This window comes from Diceros bicornis, chromosome 1, assembly GCF_020826845.1.
Source record: "Diceros bicornis minor isolate mBicDic1 chromosome 1, mDicBic1.mat.cur, whole genome shotgun sequence".
Taxonomy (NCBI): domain Eukaryota; kingdom Metazoa; phylum Chordata; class Mammalia; order Perissodactyla; family Rhinocerotidae; genus Diceros; species Diceros bicornis.
Genome location: NC_080740.1, coordinates 43,871,436 through 43,892,201, shown reverse-complemented (window position 1 = coordinate 43,892,201; position 20,766 = coordinate 43,871,436). Strand labels below are relative to the sequence as shown.

The 20,766-nt window shown below is 40.3% G+C and overlaps 1 protein-coding gene across 3 annotated transcripts in view; it reads right to left on the bottom strand.

Moving 5' to 3' along the window:
• SNX24 (sorting nexin 24) overlaps positions 1 to 20,766 on the bottom strand; it is a 139,559-nt gene that overhangs the window by 75,683 nt on the left and 43,110 nt on the right. Inside the window, exon 3 of one of the 3 annotated variants that reach the window (XM_058539320.1) lies at positions 20,022 to 20,150. The exons of the other annotated variants lie outside the window; for them this stretch is intronic. The gene's annotated coding sequence lies outside the window, so the exon portion shown is untranslated. The remainder of the gene's footprint in view (positions 1 to 20,021; positions 20,151 to 20,766) is intronic. 3 annotated transcript variants of the gene reach the window in all.

The following is a 20,766-nucleotide window of genomic DNA, read 5'->3' as shown; positions in this document are numbered from 1 at the left end:
ACTACTGACCACTTTCTGGAGAAAGTACAGTTCATCATTATTCCCCCTAAAATATTGAATAAAGGACTTAAGGAAATACAGGCATTCCCCCAATTAATGAATGGATTGTCCGCAAAATCCACAGTTGAGGTAGTTTAAAACACAGCACGAATTTTCCCATAGAGTCAGTATAAAACATAGATTTCAACTCATAAAAATCCTATTTAGGACAAAGTATGCATAAATTACAATACTAATACTAGTATTTCACCCACTGGGTCTGCAGTATAACACAGTGGTTAAGAGTTCTAGCTATTGAATCTAACAGCCTGGGTTTCAATCCTGTGTCTTCTATTGCTCTCTTCTGGGCTCCGCCAATACTTCACGATTTGGGGCAAGTTATTCAACCTTTATAAACCTCAGTTTCCTCACCTATAACATGGAGCTTATAATCGTACCTTTCAAACAGGTTTGTTGTGAGGATTAAATGTGATTATCAACGTAAATAATTTACCACATTGCCTGGCATTTAGCAACAATCCAAAAAACAATTTTACTTATCAATATCATTATTAACATCTAGTCATTGCTATTACTGTTTCTTGAGCAGCACAGAGGAGGGGAGATTTGTTGGTGGTGAGAGTAACTTATCGACCACATCCACCCATCTCTGCAGGAGAGAACGTACCTCTCTCTCCATCACCAAAGCTGGTTGTCCTTGCAGCGCCTACATGTGGTGGACCTCTGCCCTTGCTTCTTTCGGTGCCCACTCAGAACCCCGTATTCCTGCTGAGGCTTGACCAGCACCCACGCTCCAGTGGAACCCTGACTTCCCTTGATCTTAGTTTAAGATTCTGTATCTGCAACCTGCATTTACCTAAACGTTTTTGGAAGCCACATCTTACTGTTGGCTCACAATGCCCTTGGGGTCAAACAAAACCCCCAGGTCTTCCCCAAGAGCCTCGATTTCCTCATATGTAAAATAGGGATGATAATACCTATTTCTTAGGGCTGGTGATGGAGTAAATAAATAAGACAAGGTATATAAAGCACTTAGCACTCAGCCTGGCACGTGGTTGGTACTCAATACATTCTAGTATCTTCCTGGGTATCATTGGGTTTCTCACAAATACAAATGAAATCTGGGGCTATTAATAGCCTTTATTTCTCTAGCACACGGTGAAGTACTATGATGTGCTATGCTTATTTCTTAAAAAACATATTCTCACAAAAAATATCTATGCAATTCAAGAGATTAAAAACTTTAACGTATTCTCTATATAGATAGATACACATATACACAAATACATATACATATGTAGATAGATAGATAGTTTTTTTTTTTAACCAAAAGAGCTGCAAAGGGTAAGCTTGGGTGGCTGAGATTACTGGTCTCACTCATGATGAGTTGGGCTCCTTTCTATAGGCATCAAGAAGATGAGATCCAAGATTCTGCTGTGTTCTCTTGCTACTGAATTTATGGTCTTTATTGGACCCTAGAAAGAGAAGGTTGCTTGGGCACAGGCTGTCTGCAATATGCCTGCCAGCTGCAAAGCCCTGCTGCTCAGCTCTGAAACGTGGGCAGAGAGTGGAAAAGGACAAGCTCTGTGTCCATAAAACAGTGCAAACCATTTTGTAAACTCTACCATCGAGGACCCTGCAAAGCGTGTTGTTGTTCCTGTTGAGGGGAAAGAATCTTTTTCTGTTCCACAAACAGATGTTAGAGGGCATCCATCCAGTTTTAAAATGACCACCTACAAGAGAGCAAGCTCTTAAGGATTGTAGAATTCTCAACCTTCTTTCAAAACTCAGAATTTTAATTCTTCCTAAGAAAAAGTATTTGTCAAGTATTGAACTTTCTCAATATATGCTTGCTTTAAAACTGTTACACTGTAAAAACAATGATGATGATATTTCTTTATCCAAATATTTATGGAGCACTTTACCATGTGCCAAGCCCTGTTCAGGGTGTCTGAGGTCTATCAATGAAGTCAAGTGACAAAGAGCTCTGCCCCCATGAAATTTACATTCTAGCAGGGGAGACAGATAACAATAGATAAAAAAAAAAATAAGTAAATTAGGGGCCAGCCCACTGGTGTAGTGGTTAAGTTCGTGCGCTCTGCTTTGGCAGCCCGAGGTTCACAGGTTTGGATCCTGGGCATGGACCTAAGCATCGCTCATCAAGCCATGCTGTGGCGGTATCCCATATACAAAATGGAGGAAGATGGGCACAGATGTTAGCTCAGGGCTAATCTTCCTCAGCAAAAGGAGGAAGGGTGGCAACAGGCATTAGCTCAGGGCTGACCTTCCTCACCAAAAAAAAAAATAAGTAAATTATACAGTATGTTTTAGAAAGTGATTACCTGGTATGGGAAGGGGGAGGTGGAATAGAGCCAGGAAAAAGGAATTGGGAGTGCTGGGGGGAAAACTGCAATTTTAAACAGAATCGTCAGAGTAGGCAAAGTTGAGAAGATGGTAATTGCAGACTATGAAGCTGTATCACAGAACTTAACTCAGTAATAGCTTTTATTTATTGTTTACCTTAAATTTAAGTTAACCTACTTAAAAAATGCACGGATACATGACTGTTTAAAAACTAAGTTTACCTAATGAAAAATTTACAACTGAATTTCTGTACTTAACCAATTACCACCTTTTCTAAATTTATATACACATACCAGTGCCAGAGACTCTCAGAGAGAAGTGTGGAGTCTAACGAGGCCAGGCCTCGGTATGTATCACTGTCATTCTTCATGTGGAATCAGCATTTCCAAACCCATATATAAGGAGCTGCTAAAGAGGGGGAAAAAAAAAGGACATTCCAAGAGCTTCTCATATTGATTTCTTTTACCCCAAACAAAGAGATTCTCCTAGTTACATGATATATCATAATCACTTAATTTGTCTGACTCCTTCAAAGAAAAGAACAATGGATTCAAGAAAAGGTGTTGACTTGCAAAAATATAATCATTTTGCAAGGTTTTTATTGTTTCTATGGGTCATTTTCCCCTAGTAATATGACATATGTAGTCTCTATAGAGAAACTGAAAATGCAAAACTCTTAATTCATGCCATTCCTGAGAGCCTGAGCTAAATCTAAAGCAGACAACATCTGAAAATTCTTAGACTGCTCCCAAGGGGAGGAAGGATACAGCTTTACTACAAGCCTCACCTCTAGGTTTAATGTATTAGACATTCACAATTAAACCACCTACATCACCTGGACATGCTCATTTTTTTTCTCTCTCTCCATAGTGTTTCTGCACGGACAGAGCCAGTGCAACTCTGAACCTCCTGCCAGGCATTTCCCCCCAGGGCACAACACACAGATGTAAAGGAAACCTTCCAGTGAAGTCCTTTCCTGGACAAAAAAAATGGTTCCCATGATAGGGAACCAATACCTCCAGCTACCATAAGCTCATTCCCTTTCCAAACATTTGCTCTCTAAGTGTCCAAGCACTCAACTCCTCACCATGGCTTTGCCAAGGTGGTTACCCTTTTACAAACTAAAATTCACAAGATCAGTCTACCATGGACACATGAAAACATTTCCAGACAGCTGAGCTGCTTGGCCCTCAGAGATAAATGTTACGTCCAATTTAAATATAGGTGAAAGTAGGAAAAAAGAGTTATATTCATTTTATTATGTAACTTTTCATGGGCTGTATCACAAAAGTAAATTAATCTGAAAAGATACATATGATGAATAGAAATAGAACAAAAAATGTATAAGGATGATTATGTCTCAATATACAGATATATACTGATATGAATTATTTGCTCAACACAGTAGCACCAAATCGAAATTGAAATATGACTTTTAAAAGGGAAAAGTATATTTATAATTATAAAAAATTGGAAACAACCTAATATTTAATACAAGAATGATTAATAAATGATAGCACATTCATGTCATGTCTCAGAAAATTTATTAACATGAAATGGTATCGTTGATCTTGTTAAAATTTTAAAAAATAAGAGCAGGCTACAGAAAGCATACACTGTTTCGTGTTTAAGTAAACATATGATCAAAATAGCGTATGTATGTGTGTACAAAAAATGCTGGGAGAAGAAAACCACCAAAATGTTTTGAAGGGATGGACTATGTTTTTTCTTCATTTCACTTTTCAGGTTTTTTTCCTCCAATTTTTCTGCACTGAAGGTATCACTTTCCAAAATTTTGAGTGAAAATGTTCTATAACAACAAAAAACCCCTGTAAATTAGATATGCTGGGTTCCAGGTCCCTCAACACTTACTAGCCATACAGACAGGAAAATCATTTCTCAGCTCCACGCCTGTTGATCATCTACAACATGAGGGGGCTGACTAGATGCTTTCTAACATCCTAATATTTGACTTATGTCTAACAACTGTGTATCGCTTTGTCACCTATATTTCTCTCTGAGTCCACTCTAAGGTAGAGACTGTGCCACACGCACATATTCTGGGTCATACTTTCCATACTGATCAGGGCAAACAAATGTTAACTCATTCTCAACTAACCACGCATGCTTACCTTACTGTTCAAAATCACTATCTTCAGGATCAGATTCTGTTCGCTTAGTTGTCTTATACTCGCTCTCTCTTACCAAACAGCAAATTCAGTTCTCAAAGCGGACAACCCTGATCTTTACTCTACCTCTCCTCCCCTTCTCCTCTACCTTGTGTGTAATTTCTGGCTGTGAAATCAGAAGGCTCTATCAAATGTAAGCTGGGCCAGACAGTGTTTTTCAAAAGGAATGGATCACACGCCTTCTGCTCACTTTTCATGCCTTCTCATCCCACTGGCTTCTTTTTTTTCCCAAAATGCTCACCCCTCTCTCTTCCTTGGCCTGAAAGCGAAGATGTACAGGTAATAGAACCTGTATGTGCCTATTCACCTGAGTTGTGTATTTTCTAGATGTTTCCTCTTGCCTTGGAGGGACACATACAACATTCCACTGCCAGAGGCTGTGAGCAAACACTTGCTCTCCTTCTCGAGAAGGGATTCAGCTAGGATATCCGTGATAATGTGACACACAAAATCAGGCCCTTTTAAAGGCATTTTTCTGAAGTTGCCATAACCTGTGCCTCCACCGTCTAGGAAGGATTCATTGGGTCCTGATGAGGGTGAACTGTGTAGCCAGAGTCTGGTGCCAGGAGGAAGCTGGTCCATCAGCAGGTTACTTGGCCCCTCTCCTGGCTACTGTGCAAAAACACTGTCCATCTGACAGGTAAAGAAGAGGTATCAGTTGCGTTTTGTTTTGCTTTCTTAGTTAACAGCATTATACCTTAGTTTTAATTATTTTCCTAATATCTAAACAACCCTGAGTTAATCTGCTATTGGGATCTCTTTAATATGTTTTCTGAAATACAATAAAACTAAAATGACTAAGTTTCCTGGCCATGAGGTCAAAACACTACACCAAACATCACAGAAGCAAGTCAAATGAAGCCCTCCCATGATTTTCCTGTTCAGGTTTCTCTCTGATGGCAGGATATGACCCCCAAATGAGTTTTGTACTGTTTTGAATTCAAAGATATTCCCACTTCATTAACACAATTCTTCATTCTTTATTTCTTTGTTAGTACCAAGGAGAAATTCCAGGCTTTAAAAGATTCAAATGACTTGTATCTAAATCAGACCTGGACTCTCTCCTCTCCACATGCCGATTCACATGAAATCTCTTAGAGTTTCTCTGCCTCCATAAAATGCAGATGCCACTGCCCATCAGGCCCAGGTTTGCCTCTTTGCACAAACAGTCCAAAACAGTTTTCCTGATCTGTTTCAACTTGAAGTGTTGTCAATATATGGATTGTCTTGCTTTCTAATTCAGTGAAAAATCTAGTTTTCCATTAGTCTCTGCCTTTCTAATTTTCAATACAGCTTTACTAAATGTAATTATTAAAGGCAGATTCAAGAAAGCAATTACTGAGCTACTCGTTTGTATCTCTGAAGTCTTAATAAGAGGCAAAAAGTTGTAATTCCACTAAGAGTATAAAATAAATTTTTCTATAGATTAGACATATGCACCCTCGGATTTGTATACGGAGAGACATATTTAAAACAGTACATAAAGCATCTTCTCTTAAAACACGTCTTAACCCTCATTTAAACTTTATTCAAGGGCAATGCTGTATGTTGTAAAGAGTAGGAAGTGACATTTCAGAAAGGCCACATTCTGCTTTTTCTCCAGGATTCTGTGACTTTGGTAAACCACTTAACTTCCCTGGCTCTCCTTTTTCCCTCCATCTGTAAATATGTGAAAATGTTAAACTAGACAGCCACCAAGTACTCTTTCAACTCTAAAGGTCTATGAAATATTTATTAAATTCCTAATCTCTGCTAGGCACAGTCCTACACACAGAATGGAGCTTCCAAGGCTTAAAATTTAGTAAAGAAGAAAAATATAATTAATATTAATAATATAATTACTATAAAGCAATATATAAAAGTGCTATCCCAGTGATATAAACCAAATCATCTTTCCAAAATGTCCTAAGGAATAGCTGTATATATAAGTGGGGGATACAACTTCTTTGGTAATCATCCAAATTATGTAATTTGGCTTTCCATCTATAGGCAAATAGTGGAGCATTCATGATGTAGGCACTTAACACTGGTCTTGGGCAAACAACAAATTCTGTGAATGGAGCCACTGTCCCCAAACCAAAATGCCTCTGAAACATTGACTAGTCACGTAGCAATCATTTAATCATCCTTATCTCAGTACTGTGACATTATTTAATAACTCATGAAAGGCACAAGGAGCAGGTTACTGTCATTATTTTACAGATGAGAAAACTGAGGGTCAGAAAAGTAAACGGCATTTCAAAAGCATCATAGCTAATCAGTGGTCCATCCTCCAGAATATGATCATGAGCAGCCTTTCTGCAAAATCACTTACTGAATAAGCGCATAAGAGCCCTTGTCCTTGTGATTTTTCACTTTTGGTTTGTCAGCACCGTTCAAAATAGTGCTGATTATTTACCTTGAATGCCAGAAAGCTACAGCAACCACTCTAATGCTATCTTACAGTAATTTAGCTGACACATGAAGAACTTACCTTCATGATTCCTAGAATCTGTGCTAACGGATTTTGGACAAGGTCCTTACACCAAGGCCTAAAATTTTATGATGAGCATCATCACTACTACCACTACCTGAGGGTACATCTGCATCTGGGTTCTTCAAATCCTTCTTCATCAAAGTCTGACATCCAAATTTGAAGTCAAAGGGGAAAAAAATTAAAAAAAACAGAAACAAGCAAGCAAACAACACGCTTATTCCTTTAATTCTATAATGAAGTGAAAATCTGTATACTAGGTCTATACTGATTCACCCTTCTAAAGGTATACTGCGCTCAGTCTGGATGCCACATTTTAAGAACGTCATTATTGGGGCCGGCCCGGTGGCGCAAGTGGTTAAGTGCACACGCTCTGCTGCGGCGGCCCGGGGTTCGCCAGTTCGGATCCCGGGCGCGCACCGATGTACTGCTTGGCAAGCCATGCTGTGGCGGCGTCCCATATAAAGTGGGGGAGGATGGGCATGGATGTTACCCCAGGGCCAGTCTTCCTCAGCAAAAAGGAAGAGGATTGGCAGATGTTAGCACAGGGCTGATCTCCTCACAAAAAAAAAAAAAAAAAAAAGAACATCATTGTCACATGAGATAGAGTCTTTTCCATGGAGAAGCGACAGAAGGACCAGAGGTCTTTCCCTTTGGCATTTGAGGAGCAAGGAGAGATGTTTACCCTGGGGGAGCAGTCTTTAAGTATTTACAGAGCAAATGAGTAAAAGGATGGCAGTGAAGTTTTGTCGATCCCAATAACAAAATTAAGGCCAGCTAGCAAATTTTCTGTACAGTCTAGAGCTAAGAAAAAGGATCATGACTTAGAGTTTGCCATGCTAGCATAACGAGCCCACATCCCAAATCACCCACCAGATAAGGCTGGACTGACAGTTTCCAGGCGGCTTATGTGAGAAGGATTACTATTCAACCCAGTTTCTGGTCAGAGACTGTATTTTGAGAAAACAGACTGCATGCCACTGTTAAGTAAACAGCCTCTTTCTTTAAAGTGAATCAATAAGGGCAGGGATGTCATTAAGCCAGAGAAATAGCTAACATAGAATCTGAGATGCAGAATGTTAAAGATGAAGGCCCCAGATCTACCGTTTAAAGAAGAAACATTTTACAAGGAAGAACCAAGGTGGAGACTCAAGTAAAAGCTTCTAAAATACAAAAGCATGAATAATTATAAACACAAAGTCTGAAATAGTCACTTTAAGGAATTAAGAAAAGTGGGCACACATTCAGCTTCCAGCTTTAAAACACCAAGAGAACAAAGCAGGGCTCCGACGATGAACCTTAAGAGGGGGCGAAGGGAATGCATCAGAAGGAACCAACTCCACAGAGGAGGTGCAAACAAAAAGCAGAGATCCAGGTCTCCTCGGAAGCAAAGTCAGGAGCACATTTTCCTCAAGCAATCAGAATGAACAAGTCACATGTGTGGACACAGACTACTAATAAAGAAACAAAAACCAGATACAGTGGAAAGCGCTGTGGGTTTTGTCTTAATTCTGATATGAAGTAGCCATGCTATGCTGGATAAATCATTTACTCTCACTTCTGGCTCCAGTTAGTTTATTTATTTATTCAGTAAAAATGTATTGACCACTTCTGTGTGTAAACACGTGCTAGATGCTGGGAATACAGTGAACTACCAGCACAATACAGAGTCTGATAAATGCTCCAGGGGAAAGGACAGACTACTGAGAGAGCCTGAAACAGGACAGCCCAGTCAGGCCTAAGTCGATGAGAAAGTGGTGAAGAAACTGAGACCTGATGCCTAAGCGGGAGTTGAGGGTGGAGGAGGACAAGGTCCGGGGGAAGTTAGTTTAACACAAGAAGCCGATTCACTTGAGGGGCTGAGACTGTGAGACTGGAGCTCACGGGGGAGGAAGGATCAAGAATAGACACTTAGGCAGGCAGGGGCCAGAGCATGCTGGGCCCTAACTTAAGCCACACTAAGGACTGACTGGCTTTTACCAAATGAGCACCCAGAAGCCACTCAATGACTGTCAGCAGGAGCTGACTTGGTCAGATGTACAGAAAAATCTTTCTGACTGCAAAATAATGAATTCTAAAGAGTTTAGAGGGGATGGGAAAGACTGAGTAGGAAGTTATTAAAGTCTTCTCCAAAGTTCTGCTCTACATCAAAAATTATATGTTTCTTATGTCTTCCTTTAAGCATTTTATAATTATACTACATCAATTTAAAAATAATAATTATAAAACTGGGCCTTTAAAAGTTTAAAGAGAAAATGGATAGTTGGCATTTGTAAAATGAAGTCACTAGGACCTTTTAAGAACCCTCTCATCAAAGGCTGTCCTCCCTTCCTCACCCCTGCAAGATGAAGATTAGTCTGTCTGCTCTGCGTTAAGATGACAGAGAAAACCACTATAGGTCTGTGGGCAATGGTCTAACAAGGGACAGAGAGGGGGCTAGTGGTCCTCCACACCCCGCCCCCACTACCACCAAGGGCAATAAAGGCAGCACAACTCAGCAGTCTGCAGGTGTTCCCAGAGGAAACAAATCAAGAAAGAGTGGGGGTGGGGGAGCGCGGGTAGGTGAGGAGAGAGACGGGGGATACTATAAAGGCTGGCCTAAGGAGGAGGGCAAAGGCAGAAGGCATTCACAGGGCTCTATCAGTGCTGGACCAAGGGTGAAGTCAGCAGCCCACTTAGGTGAAATGGAAAGGAGAACAAAGTAAATGGATACAGGAATACTAGAATTACCATTGAGGTAAGACCACTGACAGAACAGAATTTTGAAAGAGAAGTATAACTATTTGAATTGCCCTATAAAGGATACTGCAGGGGAAAACTTTGAGATCCCCAGATTAACTCTACATGCTAATTATCTGATGATAGGCATCCACATAAACATGGGCCATGATCTACAATCTCCAGGTTAGCGTTCATCACGATGAAACAACACATTCTATTTATGACTGGGATTACACGTTACAATGATCAACTTTGGGTTCCAGTCAAAACTATGTAATGATTAGGCTGGTGACATGAATCTGAAGTATAAGAGGGAAATACCAACCAAGGGCCTGGTCTCTACCCAGTACATGAGTGGGAGAGGTGACAAGGCATGTAGGAGTAGATGTATCTGTAGCCTAGTCATGCACTGTGGGAAATACTTGAGGACAGAGAAGGTACTTTAAGCCAGTCTTAGGAAAAGGGATACATGGGGAACAGACTGACCATATCCAAAGCACAGTTTTCCATGTATCCTTTAGCAGCATTCCCTCCCACCTCCACCTCAATCTGATTAAAGGGAGAGGTGGACAGGAACCACCCACTCTGTCTCCATCCTGGATAGAGACACCCGCTACCTAAATTCGTTCTTGCCCTTCTCTTATTCATTCACTCATCAAAGCCTGTCTTCCCTCAGGCTGGGACTTGGAGGAGCAGTGGCCCTAATTTTGAACCCCTTCCTATATTCTTATAACCTTGGTCCTGAAATGAGAAGAAAAATAACTTCAAAAGTAAAAGTGAAAACAAAAGAGAGCGGAGATGGGGTGGTCAGAAGAACAGCCTGGGCTGTAGACCAGGGGACTAGCCTAAGAGAGGGGAGGTCTCAAGATACCCAGACACAAGGCAAAGAGTACCCCAAATCCTGAACATCACAATGGTAGGATTAAAGTTCTAATGCAACTGTGTCCTACTGAGGATTTTTTCAATTAAGTTTCCCATTGTCAAAGTAAACCTTATCTCTGGTGATTTTCTTTTTTTAAAGATTTTATTTATTTTTCCCCCCAAAGCCCCAGTAGATAGTTGTAGTCATAGCTGCACATCCTTCTAGTTGCTGTATGTGGGACGCGGCCTCAGCATGGCCGGAGAAGTGGTGCGTCGGTGCACACCCGGGATCCGAACCCGGGCCACCAGCAGCGGAGTGCACGCACTTAACCGCTAAGCCACAGGACCGGCCCTCTGGTGATTTTCTTAACTTCCTAATCTTCTCTCTTTACAGCTGTTACTCCTAACAGTAAAGTGATGGTTCACTATTTATAGAATAAACTGATATCTTTCTGCCTTGAACTTACAAGCTCTCAATCCACTCTGGCTTCAATGCTGCATTCCTCATTAGTGAAAAGCATGCACTAGAAAGAATTACTCCATTAGGTAGTTTGCAAAAGATAACCAGACCAATGTACTGTAACCTTGTCCTTACTGCGGGATCTGCCTCTCAAAATGAAGTCATTCTCCAGCAAGTATTTATTAAGTACTTTTGTAGTCCAGGCTCTGAGCTGGCGTACAGTGGGCAGCAAAGGAGACATGGAATTCAAGGAAGAGATAGAGGTTAACCGATTGTAAGGACATGATTATGACTGAAATAGGAACTGGAAGGAAACGCAGATGGTGCCAAAGTCACCTTAATGGGGAAACCTGGCTTCGTCTGGGCAATGAAGGACCGCCCCAGAGATTTAACACTGCGCTCTATCTGGATGACATGGACTGGCTACGGCAACTGTCCTCATGGAATACACATGCCCATGTTGTTTACAGCTCTCTCCATTCTGATTCTCAGACCCTGGTCTTATCTTTGGAGACTAAAAATCTGGGTTCAAATTCCAGCTTTACCACTTACTGGCTGTGTGTCCTACACTAAGTTATTTAAACTCACTGAGCATCAGTTTTTTCATCTGTTAAATAGAGATAATAATACTTTCTCTGTGATGATTTAAATAAATATTTATAAAGCACACAGTACGGTACCTAGCATATAGTTAGCACTCAACAAATAATAAGTATTATTATTTTCATGACTTAAGTGTCCCTGAATTTTAGTCAATGACATGAAAATCATTTAAACTAGTATATAATGACCCCTCATTCTAATATATCTGAATGCCTCTTTCTAGCTTTGGTAATGAAGAATCTAACCAGAGTGCTCTTGGAATATGTGTCCTGTGTTACTATGGTAACTACTGTATTTCTTTTTGAGTATTTAAGACAATTTCATATGTGAAACAAATAAATGCCTTTTTATAATTCAATATTTTGAATAGGTAATGCATTCATATGGTTTAAAAAGTAAAAAAAGAAAACGATATGAAAAGATAAAGCGTGAAAAGCCTCCCTCAAAACCCAGACCACCCTGTGACCAGGTCACACCCTGCACTTTCCCTTCGGGCCTCACTGTTCACAGAGCCTCTCCGCCTTGCTATGTGCACATGTGAAGTCAGTCTTATGTCCTTCCCTTCTACACAAAAGGGAACCTTACACACTGTTCTAGCTCTCGTTTCTTCACTTAGCGGTGGACCCTGGCAATCTTCCCACATGAGGACATAAACACTGTCTTTTCCCTCCGTTTATTGCTACACAATATTCTATTGCATGGATACAGTTATAATAAATGTCTTTTTGGCTACATCTCTTTCTGGACTGACACAAACTTTCCTAATTATAGTTTTGGCAGTGGGTGATGGAGAAAATGGATAGAAATATCATATTTTCATTTGCCTTAATTGTTCTTAGTCAAAAACTAACAGCAACTAATTATTTTTGGTATATTTTACATAAACAATCTACACAATCACTATGCTACAGTTTACAATAATAATTTTTCCCTTAAATTATTTTAAAACATCTGTTCTGTATTTTGCACGTACCAGGATCACTTTCCTTCGTGTTTATACGGGAAGAGTGCCGGCTGCTCCAGTATCCAATCAGTTACCCCAAGGAGATGTCAGCTGTCAACCATGTCTCTTGCAGCGATTTCCCTCTCTTCTCTCCCTTCCCATTCTGGGCGAGCTGTCAAGTTTCTAGTTTCTGACGTGCATTTACATCACTCAATGACATCTGACAGCAGTGAAAGGCCACAGAAAACTGCTTATTGATCAGAGCAAAACTAGTTGACGGAACAGATGAGGTTGTATCACAGAAATGCAGCCACATTCAGGTGATGACATTTTGTTCCCCGTACACAAGAGCTTAATGGAATACAACTTCATTATATCATGCCACTTGTGCTTACAGCACCAAACCCCCTCCTGACTGTTTTGTCTATGTGGCGACGAGGACAATCTATTTGTGCTGGTATCAATGTATCACCAAGCCGATTTGCTCAGGAACACTTGCAAACTACTTGTGAATCTGTCCTGACAAATATACCAAGAGACACTGAAATCTCAATCTTACGAAAATCCAATTGTGCTTTGTCCTTTAAAAAAGAAAAATAGAATTACCACTTAGTGAGCCATAACTGCTCGGTTTAAAACTTTTATACCACTGTGTTGAGAAGTTTAAGCGGGCATTTCTTGGATTCTCGTGACATTGTCAGGAAAACAAACAAACAAAAATTGATAACTTAAGATACACTCAATTTACTTATAAATGGGAAAACTTAGTTATTTCTAAGAACTAAAAAGATTAAGGCCCTCTGCATACAAATTGCTCCTTTCAGTTTCAAAGATAACAACTCGAACCACTTCCTATTCCCACTGCCAACGCAGACAGATAACTGTAAAGTCATAAATCAGTACATGTCTGGAGCAGGGATCATTAAGCCAGACTCCTAATATTTTGCCACATAACTCCTCAAACATAAGAAAAGCACAAGGCAGCAAACGAAACAGAATTACCAGCCCTCCCTGACTCCTAGGTGAAAAAATGCTAAAACCTTACCATGAGGGTTGTCTGGCTTTTATCTTTTCCCTTTAATTCCTTCCTTGAGACGGGAGTATTTTCCCAAATTATGCATTCCCATACCACCTTCACAACCTGGCCACATCTGCATCCTATCCTGGACTTATTTTTCTTTAAATAGCCTTTTTACTTCAATAAAGAAAACTTTAAGGCGAGTATGAAAAGAAATGCTTGCTTTTAAATTATGTTTAATACTGCTGCTTTCTCTTAGAAAGAGAGATTAGCAAAGTAAAGCCAAGTTAAAACTTTTGGAGAATTTCTTAGGTGAGCGAGGGAAATGGCCAGGATTAAAAGATAAGTGGGAGAGAATAACTTTCTCCCTTGTGAATCAATATTATTTAAGGTGTAGGCACCCATGGCGATCTCCTATCGCACCACTGGCCTGTGTCCAAACCCAGGGAACGCAGGCAAAGTACACTGTGCACAGAACACATGGCACACTAACGAAGCTGGCTGTCACAGTTCGAAACCTGTCCTTCCCACTGACTGTGTGACCCCCGCCAAGTTATTTAACCTCTGTGTGCCTCACTTTCCTCTCATCTGTAAAAGGAGATATTAACAGCATATAAACCTTAAAGAATTGCTCTGAAGAGTCAATGAGATTATGTGTGTAAACTGTTTAGCAGAGTATCCAACACCCAAAAATGTTTAATAATTATTAAGTTATTAGTATTCACTTCTTCCCGTCTCCTTATTTAGACCTTCAGTTTAAAAATAAATAAATAAAAAGGATAGAGGACAGAAGGAGAAAAGTAAATAAAAAATAAATAAAAAAGAAGAAGGCAGAGGGTGGGTGAAGAAAAGAAAGAAATGGAGAGAAAGGGAAAGAAGAACCCACAGATTAACATGGAAAAAACGGAGTCTGAGCAAGAAGAGGGTCTTCAGACCCAGTGCACAGCTTCCTTGCCGGTAAAGCTTTCCTTCCTCGTCTCACCCGCGTTCTGTTTCTTTTTCCACTGCTCTCCTCTGTGCTCTAGTAACACTCTGTTCAAGCTCAGTTGTGTGATTTACATGTGGGTCTCCCCTCAGACCTGAGTCTTCTTGAAGACAGAGACCAAGTCTCCTCTGGACATCCTCAGGGCTCAGCACAGTGCCCTGGCCGGCATGCACGGGGTGGAGCTGCTCAGTGAACGCCCCCTGACCACTCTCCCTGAGGAAGGCCACGCCAGCACCGGCCAGGCCTCATGGGGAGGTTTATGTGTATCTGAACCAGGGATCTTCTGGCGTAGCTCCTGACTTTTTATTTATAGCACCAGCTTGCATAATGAAAAAAGTAACAGAAAAGCAGAGAAGTGTTGTGTGTTTATTTCAAACATGCTAGATTTTTCAAGAAATACTATAAGTTTTGCCATTTCACAAATCACACCATACAAAACGCTTCAGCCTCATTTTTTTGTATTTTGAGATCACTGGAATAAAATTTCTTTTTCAGTCACCGCAACCAAAACATATGCCTGAGGGCCCTTATAAACTCGGTGCTTCTGAAACACAGGCCACATGTTATTTTCCAAATACTTTTTCTTTTATATGCTTTGTGTGCTAGGCCTAAATGGAAGCAAACACTTAGCTCAAATCAGACCCACTCTGCTGTACTCACAATTAATAAGGCACATGACAACGGTTAAATATAATCTTGTAAGGTGCACAATGGCAGGCAATAGGCACGGCAGCACGGTGGAACCCAGAGCGAGCCAGGTGCAGGGTACTTAGTGGAGAGAGTAACACGCACCCCTGCTGTCCCCACACAGCCCAGGTTTACCACTATTATCCCAGCACAGTGATCAATACCACCACCTTTTTCTTTAAAAGTACGTCAGTATGGATGACGAGTTATGTGGCCACTCTAAGAATGCAGAGGAACACCCCACTCCATGCAGGTTCTGCAGTCTTAGAGCTCTTTGTATACACTTACGTGTTTGTGGTTCATTGTTTCATATGTATTTGTTTTTATATATATATCCTCCACCCGACTCTTAGTTGTTATTCTAATTCTGTCTCCAGCACCTAATTGAGACCTTGCCACATAGTAGGTTCTTAACTGCGGTTGAATGATTAATCCTGAGACATCCACAACTCAAAGGACTAGACTATAACTGATGGGACGGAGCTTATCAAGGAAGATAGTGAATGGTCAGATAAAATTCATTTAAACTTGAATTCTTAAGTAATGTCCCTGAATCTGAAAGCCAAAATTACAAATGCAATTTTACAGACAGGAGTAATATCTGAGTTGGAAAGTGAGAAGGACCTTAAACTCAGGCTCAGAAAATGTGGGCAGATCTCCAAACAGGTGTTCCTAGGGGCAAGCTGTGATGCTTTATCATAAAGATTTTTGAATGCAGTTAACCAGTAGTACATGGATTTACTGAACCTCCTGGATGAGTGGCTGAGATAGGCCACCCCTAATCAACACAGTGAAGATCTAGAATCACAGGCTTCTTCTCATGGGTGATGGGACCTCTCATGTGCATTGGCAGAATGAACCCAATTGTCAGGAACTAACCTTCCCACACAACCCTTCGCATCCCCCAGTCTCCCTCTTCTCTCCACTCTCCACCCCTTGCTGATAACCTCAGGATGAAATTAAGATTCTTACCTACCCCAAAAAACCCCTTGAAATCAAATATGCCTACTTTAGTCTTTCACATCTACACAGCTGTAATGTGGGTTATAAATACACAATATGTTCTAACATATACTTCCACTGAGGATATTAAGGACTTGGAAGAACTTTTCTGAACTGAAATGTCTATGTTCTTACAGACTTACTTAAAATGACTCCTGGGAGCTAACACCTACATTAGGCCCTTAGAAACCAACTGTGTGACAGTTCATCAGTGGGTAGATGCCTGACGGCTGTTCCAAGCATGCCTGGAGCACCAGGCTGTCTTCTTCCACATATGCACACAACCTAAAGCAGTGGCTTTTTTCCAGTTAAACTCCATGGAGTTTAAGTCAAAGTCAAAAGAAAAACTAATCTCGAATTTATTATCAATGAGCAACAGTTGGCTTTCTTAGCTGTGTTCCCTTGGTCACAGAGTTCATTTTAAACAGCATGTGAAACAGGATGAAACACACGAAGCCAAACTATCTGATGACTATGCAAATTACTAATAACTTAAGAGTCTACAAAATATAGACAAAAATGTAACTATAAGACAATTTTTTAAAACCTATGAGCATACAATTTTAGATTTGTAGAAAAGGCATTTAGACATTTAATGAACTTAAAATAATTGAGAAATAAATAATATGTATATATATATTTTTTAAAAAGACTAGACATTCCATTGGGTGACTGCTTTACTTTAACAACTTATTCCCAAGCTTCTCTTGCTCTAATTTTTGAAACTATGTTAAACTGAACCCACATAACCCAATAATTTATAAGGGCTGCAAAAAACAAACATAATGTCTTCTGTCCCTACTGTGCTGTTTAACTCTAGGACCAACTAGACACAACATTCATAAGTTTATGTTTTTAATTTTAATAGGCACTATACTTATATAACTTTTAATGTAGTTACTGGAAAATATTGTATACCTAGGCAAAGAAGAGAACCAGAACATACCTGTATAGTAAATGGAATATTTTAATTAGAAACAACGGTCCACCAAATGGAATGACATCATAAATGCAGCAAAGCAGGAGGCTAGCAATAGTATAAAAATTTAGAAACTCTTCTCGAACAGATTCACAGAGTAATTATGCTTTAAATTACAAGAGCATAGGGCAGATACACTTCAGTAAACCAAAATTTAAGGATAATTAAGAAATGAAACTCAACATTAAATATATGGCCAAAAACTTCCCAAGTTTTAAAACTCCATTCAACATGGCCTGTCTTTCATCCAACACAGATGGCCTGAATACTGTGTAGATGCCCAGTACACAGGAGATGACTAGATGCATAAAGCATGATCTGCAGGTGAGAGTTCACAGACCCGTGGAGGGACAGACTTGTTCACTATGACACAGTGCTAAGTTGGTATAAAAGAGACATAAACAGGGTATATTAAAGGCACAGAGGAGAGTGTAGCAACCAATTCTATCTGAAGTAGTTACGTAATGATTTACAGAGAAGCAAGTTTCTGAGCTGGGTACCGTGTTCTCTGTTTAGAGGGCAGACATGGACCCAGAGAGGTTGAGGACACTCCAGGACTAGGGAACAATAAGTACAAAGACAGAGATCCAGAATTGATATGATACATCTGTGCAACGTTAACAAACTATGAGGTGAAACTTGGCTGAATCTTGGGGGATTGGCTGAATCAGTGAGTCAGAGTAGGACAGGATTGGGAAGGGGCTTTTCTCAACCACACCTACAAATCTGACCTTTGGCCTGTAGACAGCCAAGTGGCAGCAGAAATATTCAGAAAGGCAAATTCAAAAGAGGTGTGGAAGGACATAGCAAGGGGAGAGCCCACTATAGAAGAGTGAGGTGGCAGTGCCACTGTGAGTACACAGGGAAGGTGGAGGAGACTGGGAGCAGGAACCAGAGGCCATAGATATTTCTGTAAATATCTGAGTGCCCAGATGAGAGAGAGACAATGATTATCCTTATGTTTTATGTTGGGAACTTGGGTAGATGGTGATGCCTGGACTCAAAGATACAGAGGGCAAAAGAATATTGTTTGTTTTTGGAAGAGAGAAAGAAAGAATGGAGATAATGAAATCAGTTTGGGACATCTTGAATTTAGGTACCTACAGACTATCTAGATGCAGACATCCAATAAGAAGCACGACAAGGCAGACCGATTCCAAATGGGCCACTGTGGAGAAGAGTCCTGGGATCAGGCATCAACTGGGCACTGTGTTTGCCTCCAGAGGCCAAGGTCAGATAGAACAGGAACAAGTGTGCAGGACACTCCAAGGGAGAGGATGGAGGGTCAAGATCCTGGAAGATAAATTTGTAAAGTCCAAGGAGCAATGATAGGACACAAAGTCAAAAGACTCAGAGGCAGGTAAACCTTGAATTGGGGTAGGCATATGGAACAAAGACAGCAGAGGAGCAAGAAGGTCTAGAACTTGGGCAGTAATGGGGCTGGGATGTCCAAATATCTGCTGCACGCCAGCCCCTGTGTACCAGGCTGTTCTTCCCCAAATTCTAAGACCACTTATTATCTCTTTGTATTTTGTTCCTAACCACATGCTAATTTTCATTGTTGTAACTGCAATCTCTTCAAATAGCCTATAAATTCCTACAGGAAAGAAATTGCATTTTATTTCTCTTCTACAGTCTCCTTAGTGTCACCCACAGTACAAGGTATGAATTGGGAAAAGAATAAATACTTGCTAAATGAAAAGAAAACAAGGTATAGTTCAAGAAATCCAAAACTTAGGTAGTATGGAAAAGTTCCTCATAATAAATACTAGCAGTATTTTGTCTTTTTAAAATATCTAGATCATTTTCCCTCTCAAAAAGGAGCAATACTTATATTAGTAAAGGAATAAAATTATGGCTCTCAGGTCTTAGACAGGTAAAAGTTTATCTTTCTCCAGTTATACTTTCTAATAACACATAATACCCATTTCCATATGGCCTTTCAAAACCGAAATTTGAACATAACTTTCACATGCATAGACTGGCACGTTCCCTGCTCTTAGTTTTTTAAAAAGGTTTTATATTTCACATTTTAAAAACTGCTTCTACTACTAAGGCCCTTGGTTTTTCCACCACTGGGTTAATCATTCTTAACAAGAACCCCCCCCTCCTGCCATCATGAGAATTATCCTCCTAAAGAGCATATGCTGTCCTTGAAGATTAAGATCTCTTTGAATTCTTTCATCATTGTGGGAAGCACCTAGCAAAGAGTCAATGCTCAAGTAAGTGTTGAAGGAACTTTATATTATTCAACAGAAGTATTACTTACAGACTATATGTTAAACAATTTTTTTTCTGGTGCAAACGGTAAATTTACATCGATTTCATGATAGCTAAAGAAATAAGTTCACTCAAGCTACTGTTGCTACAGCCAGAGCCAACCCCCTGCTTAGAACATCTGTTGCCAGAACCCTACCAACAGCAAGGGATTTACTACTCAAGCTCCAAAATCACCCTGACTTCCAGGCAGGTGGGTGTGGAAGACTACAGCAATGAAAGAGCAGAGGAGACTGGGCTCCTTCAGGTGGAGCAGAGATCTCACGGTGGAGGCTGGCAGCAGGTGGTGAAAGTTAATCCAGCAGGAATGGCAAAGCACAAAGCTTGCAAATCAAGGGAAACACCATCAAGAAAAAGCAGCTCTCAGAAATGGCCAGGACAGCCCACCACCACCAATGCATACATACTGTAAGCCTCTAGCCACCGTCCCATACCCACCAAAGGATAGGGAACACTTACAAGGTTCTTTGATGCCAATTCTTGGACTTGGATTTGGAAACTGCTCCTTCAACCACATTTGGCCTGCCTGCTTGGTAATAAGAAGCCCAGTAGACCAATGGTTCTCAATCCTGGCTGCACATTAATTACCTGCAGAACAGTTTGAAAATATCAATGTCCAGGCCTCCAACCAGACCAATTAGATCAGAGTCTCTGGGTAGGAAACAGTATAAACAGACACATCTACCCATCATCAAGATTTAACAGATGTTTACATTTTTCCATATTTACTTTGATTTCACTTTTTCATTTAAGAAATGAAATGTTATGGATTCAGCTAAACCCATATTTAACCTTCACAACAACACCTGTCTCCCTTTTCCCAGGCCAGAGAACTAGAAATCTGAGCTCTGCCCATAAATACACAACCAGAGTGCCGCAGGAGCTCTGACCCTCTGACCCCAGGCACATGGCTCACTGCACTGTACCACACTGCCTGCAGGGACTAGGATTTTAATTATTAATTTAAAAAGTTATAAATGGACAAGAATTTTGATTAAGCCCCATTGCATTTCAATTGCATATGTATTATGTCTTGCAGCCAATTTCCCCCCTGCCATCAGATAGAATGAACACATCTCCATTCTTATCATGTATATCAGAGAAAATAAGGTTGAAGGTAATTTAACACTGACCCTGTAGGAGCGCACCTATGCCCTAAAGTTTCACACAGGTACACTCAGTCACCATGAATCTTCTCTAAGTC